Consider the following 6,803-nt stretch of genomic DNA (forward strand, 5'->3'; position numbering starts at 1 on the left):
TCCCTTATAAATAGCCCAAAACCATCTCTCTAGCCCATAATAATAATAATAATAATAATAATAATAATAATAATAATAATAATAATAATAATAGTGTACCATTATTTGGTTTTAAAATTATAAGATAGTAATTTAATAGTCTAGAGTATTATGCATGTACAAGTCGGCAACTTAGTTAATTGTTGCTCATCATATATACCAACTTTTAAGCAACGTAAGAAGAAATAGTTGGCCCAGAACCGTGTCTCACAATTCACAAACTACGATGTTTGAACAAATTTTCGACTCTTTTTCGTATTTAACATGAACAAACACTACACCGTTACATATATTAAACAAAAGTTATATCACCCTCCAACACTAATTCCTAATAGTTTTCTTATAATTAATAAATAAACTTTTAACAATTATCTCCTGATAATATATCAAGACGTGTCTTTATCTTGATTTCATTTCTTTTCACATATAAACATATTCAACCCTAAATTTCTTGGAGGACCCATATAATCATTCTTAAAATAACGAGTATTGCATTTAAATACTTCCGGCATTCACCTTTTAGCTAGCGACACTCCTAACTAAACAAATATTATGACACACCACTCCCAACTTTCACCTTTTTAATTCTAACACTACCAAACTAACGTCTAACAGAACACCAACAACTTTACTTTTTTTTCTCTAATGTGCCGCTTGTTTTTTAAATCACGTGACATTTCTTACATTGTGTGGATTTGCTTAAAAAAGTTAAAGAACTAAATAAATAAAATACCCCCCACCATAAGCTTCATCTTCATCCATCTTGACTCACAAAGTCCTAACCTCAGCCATCACCGCCCACCCTAAATTGCCCACAACTTCTTGGTTCACGCGTATAACCTCATTTACAATCAAGATTATTTAATGCCTTCAAAAAAAACTTGCTGTAGCCTCTGGTGCAGGAGAATTATTGTGATGCAACATAACTTCAAAATTCAGTCTCTAGATATTTACTTTTAGAAGCTAGATCATACTATTAATTACTGATGTATACATGATAGCACATTGTCTTTTCTTCTCTCTGTCTAACCCAAAGATTGATACGTGCAATTTCTACTAATAATGAAAAGAATTGTTTTTCAATTTGTGCTGTTAATACTAATCACATTGTTTGGAGTCACTAGCTTGAAACTATGAGAACAAAACTCTCACGCTCACAAGATTCGCATGTTTGAAAGAATTTAACCAAGTTGGTTACGCATTATAAAGAATCATACATTGATCACCCACTGAAAGCAATCTCATTCCCATTCTTTTTACCCTCAGAATATATACATTCACTTATTTATAAATTGATTGATGGAATCTGTTTGAACCAATACTGACCAGCCCTTTTGAACTTGCATCTTTATCGTGTACCGCTAAGTTCTTAGGCCCGTAGAATGTGGAAGACTCAAACTCACGGTCGACAATTTGCCCACGTTGTTCAAACATCTTAACCTACTCACTTAATTGTTATTAAACGCGTATAATCATTGTTTTTGACTGAAATAATGCAATTTTAAGAAGAATATATGTGTTCAACTTGTTGGGAAATCAGTATCTATCTTTCTAAAGATACCTTTGGTTGTTTTCAAGCATATATCTCTTCTTTTGAATTTTCTTGTTTGTAGGAAAGGAGTTCAACACAGCTAGTTTTCATATAAATAGAAGTAACGCGAAAGCGTAAAACTTCAAGCAAATATCACCCTCTCTTCTGAACTAGTCGAAAATCCCTAGCGAAATTTGATCAATTGAGATGGAGAAAATACAATCATTGACATCAGAGAATGGAGTTGTGATATTCACAAAGAGCACATGTTGTTTGTGTTATGCTGTGACAATTCTGTTCCAAGAACTTAGGGTGAACCCTATAGTTTATGAAATAGATCAAGTTCCTGAAGAAAGGGAGATGGAGAAAGCCCTTCCTAAGCAAGGGCGTAGCTCACCCACTGTGCCAGCTGTATTCATAGGTGGCAAGCTTGTGGGCTCCACCAATGAGGTCATGTCCCTCCACCTAAGTGGCTCCCTCATTCCACTGCTGAAACCCTATCAGTCACTTTCTTAAATTACTTCTCAAATTACTGGCTAGACAATTTATCTGATGAAATAAGGTTGCTCAACACTTATGACCAATAGTAGTGATCGATCTATTATTTATCTAGGTTATGTATTATTTTTAGCATTTGCATTACTTTAACTAGGTTCAGGTTCTAGTGGTCGTACCTCGTAAGTACTGAGTAAGATTGGCTTTCTAGATAATTTATGTCTGATTATTACTAGTTTTAGATTGTGAATGTAGTTTATTAAATCTGTTTACAGGTATTTCGATGAAAATACATGACTATGTTTCATTTGAATGTGATTATTAATTTACTGAGAACCTGCATATGTAAATATTCTTTTTTCCTTGAATCTTCCACAACTAAAACTTGAAAGTTTTCTGATCCTTCTAGAAACTTTTGATGATGTTTATAAACGAGCATCAAATTTTGTCATCTAGTGTAATTAAAGTGGGTCGTCTAAAATTTTTGTTTTCAGGTTTGGAAATTTTCGAAGGAGTGATGATCAATTGTATATCACTAATGCTCGGAATTTTATGTCGAGTTCGGTTAAACGGTTTAGGTTGAGTCACATAATATAAATGGCAAAAATCAAATTAAAATGCAAAATGTTAATAAAAAATACGTCAATCAATATTAAAAGTCAATAATAAAATTCATTAAAGTTGTCTTCTATGGGTTTCACATTTGAAGCATATCCATTACATCATCTATTGAAACTTTTCTAAGCATATATTTTCCAGTAAAACAAATGCAACTATCACCTAAATGTTCATAACCAATCCAATTACGTAAATCGGATTTTGCGTACTTCATTGCTAAGAAGCATCTCTCAACAGTTGCAGTCACGACAGGTAAAACGAGTGCTAACTTTAATATTCGGTGAACCAACATAGAATTAATGTGTTTTTTTCGTTTCAACGGTTACATACAAGTTCGATGTTAATACGGGTGCAATTAAGGGTGCAAACGAACCGAGCCGAGCCGAGCCGAGCCCAAGCTCGGCTCGTTTAACTAGCACAGAGCTAGAGCTCGAGCTCGGCTCGTTACGAGCTCTGTTTTCAAAGCTCGAGCTCGGCTCGTGATTAGATTTTCAAACTCGAGCTCGGCTCGTTTACTATTTATCAAATTATTTTTTATATAATTGTAATTATTTTTATTATTTTTTTGTATTATAACTTTATGTATAAAATAGTATATATTATTTAGTTATTTTTTATTTATTTTTTCATTACATTATATATGTTAATTAATAAGTATTAAATATATATTTTAAAAAATTGTATAAATGGCAGGTTTGTTTAGGCTCGCGAGTCAGCTCGAGCTCGATAAGTGAAACTCGGACTCGAACTCATTTGTTAAACAATCTTACACAAACATATAACACTTTAAAAAATTAAACGGGTTCCACCGAACCATTCCCCTGCCTACGCCTATGAAAATATGTTAAATAAATTAAATTAGAAAGAAAAGTGCACTCGAAAAAGTTAGCTGTTATATTCATCTTTTTTGACATTCCTGAATTTTGATTGTCTAAAAATATTAAGATATATGCTCCACTTTTTAAAAAAAAGAAAGGTATTGAATGCTCTAGTCTTTAGTTTTAAATCGCTCTTATTTAATTTATTTGTACTTTTTTCAAAAAAAATTACTTTTCAGATTCTCATTTTCGTAAAAGCTCCTACAAAAGATCGCCCTGGAACAGTGATTTATTAGTATTTTAGTTTCTTCATTTGACTGCGTTGAATCTTTGTGATCTGAATATTCATCTTTTAATAAGTTGCGTACATGCAAATGATCGTCAAAATTCTAAGAAGGGCCAAGGATTTGACGATTTCAGCAAGACTAATTTGATTATGAGAATTCTTAATCTGATCAATTCGATAATATCAAAGTATTCTTGGTCTTTGTTAATTCACATTTGTCTTTGACTATATTAGAGCATTTTTCAGATATTAAGGCAATATGTCCTCCCTTTTGTTGAGGATTCCTCTAGTCAACGATATCAGCTTCTGTATAAGCATTAAATAATATTGCTTCATTGTTTGGCTTTGAGTGATCATTTATACACTAGTACATTTGAAATGATTGACGTGTTATGACTAAATAGAATCCTACAGAATGTTATGCTTGGTTTGGTATTTCTATGTTTTTAAAATATATACTTGTTCTTTAATTACCAACAAAGCCCGGTCACACCCGGCACTGTCTAAAGGCTAAGGCCCACTATGGTAAAACTCGTGGCTCGAGCGTGCACATGATATTTTGTCAAAAACAAGACTCGAACCGATGACTATAGGAAAGCCATGGGGCTACAATTAGACAATTGATTTTTGGTAAAATTACTTTAGCGTATTTCTATGCCTTTTAGGTTTAACAAAAACTTAAGAGCTAAAAAACGCATTAAGTAGAGACTAGTCGAAGTGACAAATACAATATGTTGTGCACTGCTATACGTAAGCCAAAGAAAAGAAGTTAGGCTTATCAAGTTAAACAAGCTTAAGGAAATAAACATGCATCCTTGGAGAGAGAGATAAGAGGAGACAGTCGGTCAAAAGGTGGTGTGCAACCTAGGGGGAGTTGGTGAGGAGGATGGAGGCCAATTCGGAGAGAAGGAAAGAAAAAGGGCAAGTCTTGGAATGTGAGTGTGCTACACCGGGCTTGGGGCCTGAGGTATAATCAACAGTTGGTATCTGTTTATATTTGTTTACGCATACTATTTGATAGGTCATATTGTAATACACATTCATCGCTCAATCCAACTTCAACGGTTCTTAATTTGGTTTTTTCAATATTCTTGATATAAATTTTATGATAAGTAAAGTTGTATTGAAAATAAAATATTTGTTGGTATGGTAAAGTAGTAGAGGGTTTCCACATGTGCATTGATCAATTAGACTGTAGATATACATGTACAAAATTCTCGTCACATCATTCGAAACTAGTTTGTAACTTTGTAATAGTCTAGAGAATATTTGAAGGAAATGCTAATGAAATATTTTACAGAATCTTTAGCCTCTTGCTAGTTTTTATGGAACTAGTATGTAAAATTTTAGCAAAATGCAGATTGTTGTATCTTATTTATCCTAGAAAAACCTAAAATTGTTGTTAAAAAAAATAAAAAGTAAAACGTGTAGAGACTAGAGATGTAGAATAATAAAGAACGGCCGTTGGGATGGTCAAAGTTGAACAAAGTTAGGCCTGGGCTCACAAACTTTGGACCAGTCTTGTCCCTGCTGTCCCATACAGTCCAAACCCATCTCTGATTTCTTAATTTGGCATAATCTACCTATCTGTACTATTAAAGTAGCACAATTCTTACGCATGTCTATTAGACTCTTTACATAGGCTGCCAAGTGTACAAGTTTTCATTTTTACAAATTCCGCTTTATGAATAATAAAATGAAAAATCGAACTCACTACCTTACTTTTAAAATGTTTGTGACTTACCAACTCAACTATAATGAATTGATGTTAGCTTTCTCTTTTTCTTAATTGTTATAGATTCACAACCTTTCATTTTATTTTATTTTTTTAACCACCCGTGTATCCACGGGCATCCTAGTGAATATATGACTTGTATCAGATTTATAATCTACTTTCTTAAATATTTTCACTTTGATGGATTATACAAGTAAAATATAAACATAGTTTAATATCATGATAGAAAAACTAAGAATATACTCTAAAATGCATGAAATGAAAACATTACATAAATTTGAAATTACATGCAAGTAGGTTAATATTATACATTCAATCCATAATTTCAATTAGATTTTTTTATGGAGGTTTAGAATTGCAAAAACCACAAGCCATAAAAACGCGAATGAGCCAAGGTAGGACATGGTTACGGAGGCTGCACCCTGGTGGCAATACCTCTGGAAAATGTGGCACACCTTATGCCACTGGGTATGAGAGTTGCCATTGAGACCGATCAAGCCCACCGCTGTGGCGGCTCCATTGGCTGAGAACAATAAGGCCATCATGATCAGGTCAGAAAGGAGAAGTGCCAAATGGGTTGGGATCTTCTTTTTAATGGAAAGTATTATTGATCCAAATGCGTATGAACATGCTATGCTATTTGCCACCACCAAGAATCTGCGAATTCAAGTAACAATGCAATGCTACACAATCAAACACAGCACAAAAAATAAATGATAACAATAAACATGACACAATAATTTTATGTGGTTCTATTCCAATGGGCTTATTAAAAAAAATCTTTCTTTTATAGTATTCCGTACTCCGTAGGTATACTTTAGTTTCTACTTTCTTCATAATCATAAGAAATATATTAGTTTAGTTAAACTTCAATCAAATTATACAACATAAATGACAATATTATTTTGTCTGTTCTATTGTACCCTGTCTCATATAGAGTACTATTTATTCTATTTTAATGTTATTAAAAATGAAAACGAAAGTGATGTGATTGATATCAAACTGCTATAGCGTCAAGTATAAATGTGATATTTTACGATATCTCCGCCAACCTTAAACAAACCTTAAGACAAAAGGATTAGTTGCAATCGAAAAGACATTAATCAAAAACCATTTTTTAATGTTGAACATTAAATATTTACAAAGATACAAAATCTTTTTAAGTGTCTTTTCATTTCCAACATAAAACTTTAATATCGTATGCACTTTAATTGTATTTCTTGAGGATGTTCCTACATTTCAACAAACCATTGTTTAAAAAAATATAGACCTTTTAAATTA

The 6,803-nt window shown here is 32.6% G+C and overlaps 1 pseudogene; it reads left to right on the forward strand.

Moving 5' to 3' along the window:
* Window positions 1-1,121: 1,121 nt before the first annotated feature.
* On the forward strand, window positions 1,122-2,229 carry LOC143557834 (glutaredoxin-C13 pseudogene; annotated as a pseudogene).
* The last annotated feature ends 4,574 nt before the right edge of the window (window positions 2,230-6,803 follow it).

Source organism: Bidens hawaiensis, unplaced genomic scaffold (genome assembly GCF_021521415.1).
Source record: "Bidens hawaiensis isolate Kalapana, Puna unplaced genomic scaffold, B.hawaiensis_p1.1 tig00019201_1, whole genome shotgun sequence".
In the NCBI taxonomy this organism is placed as follows: Eukaryota; Viridiplantae; Streptophyta; class Magnoliopsida; order Asterales; family Asteraceae; genus Bidens; species Bidens hawaiensis.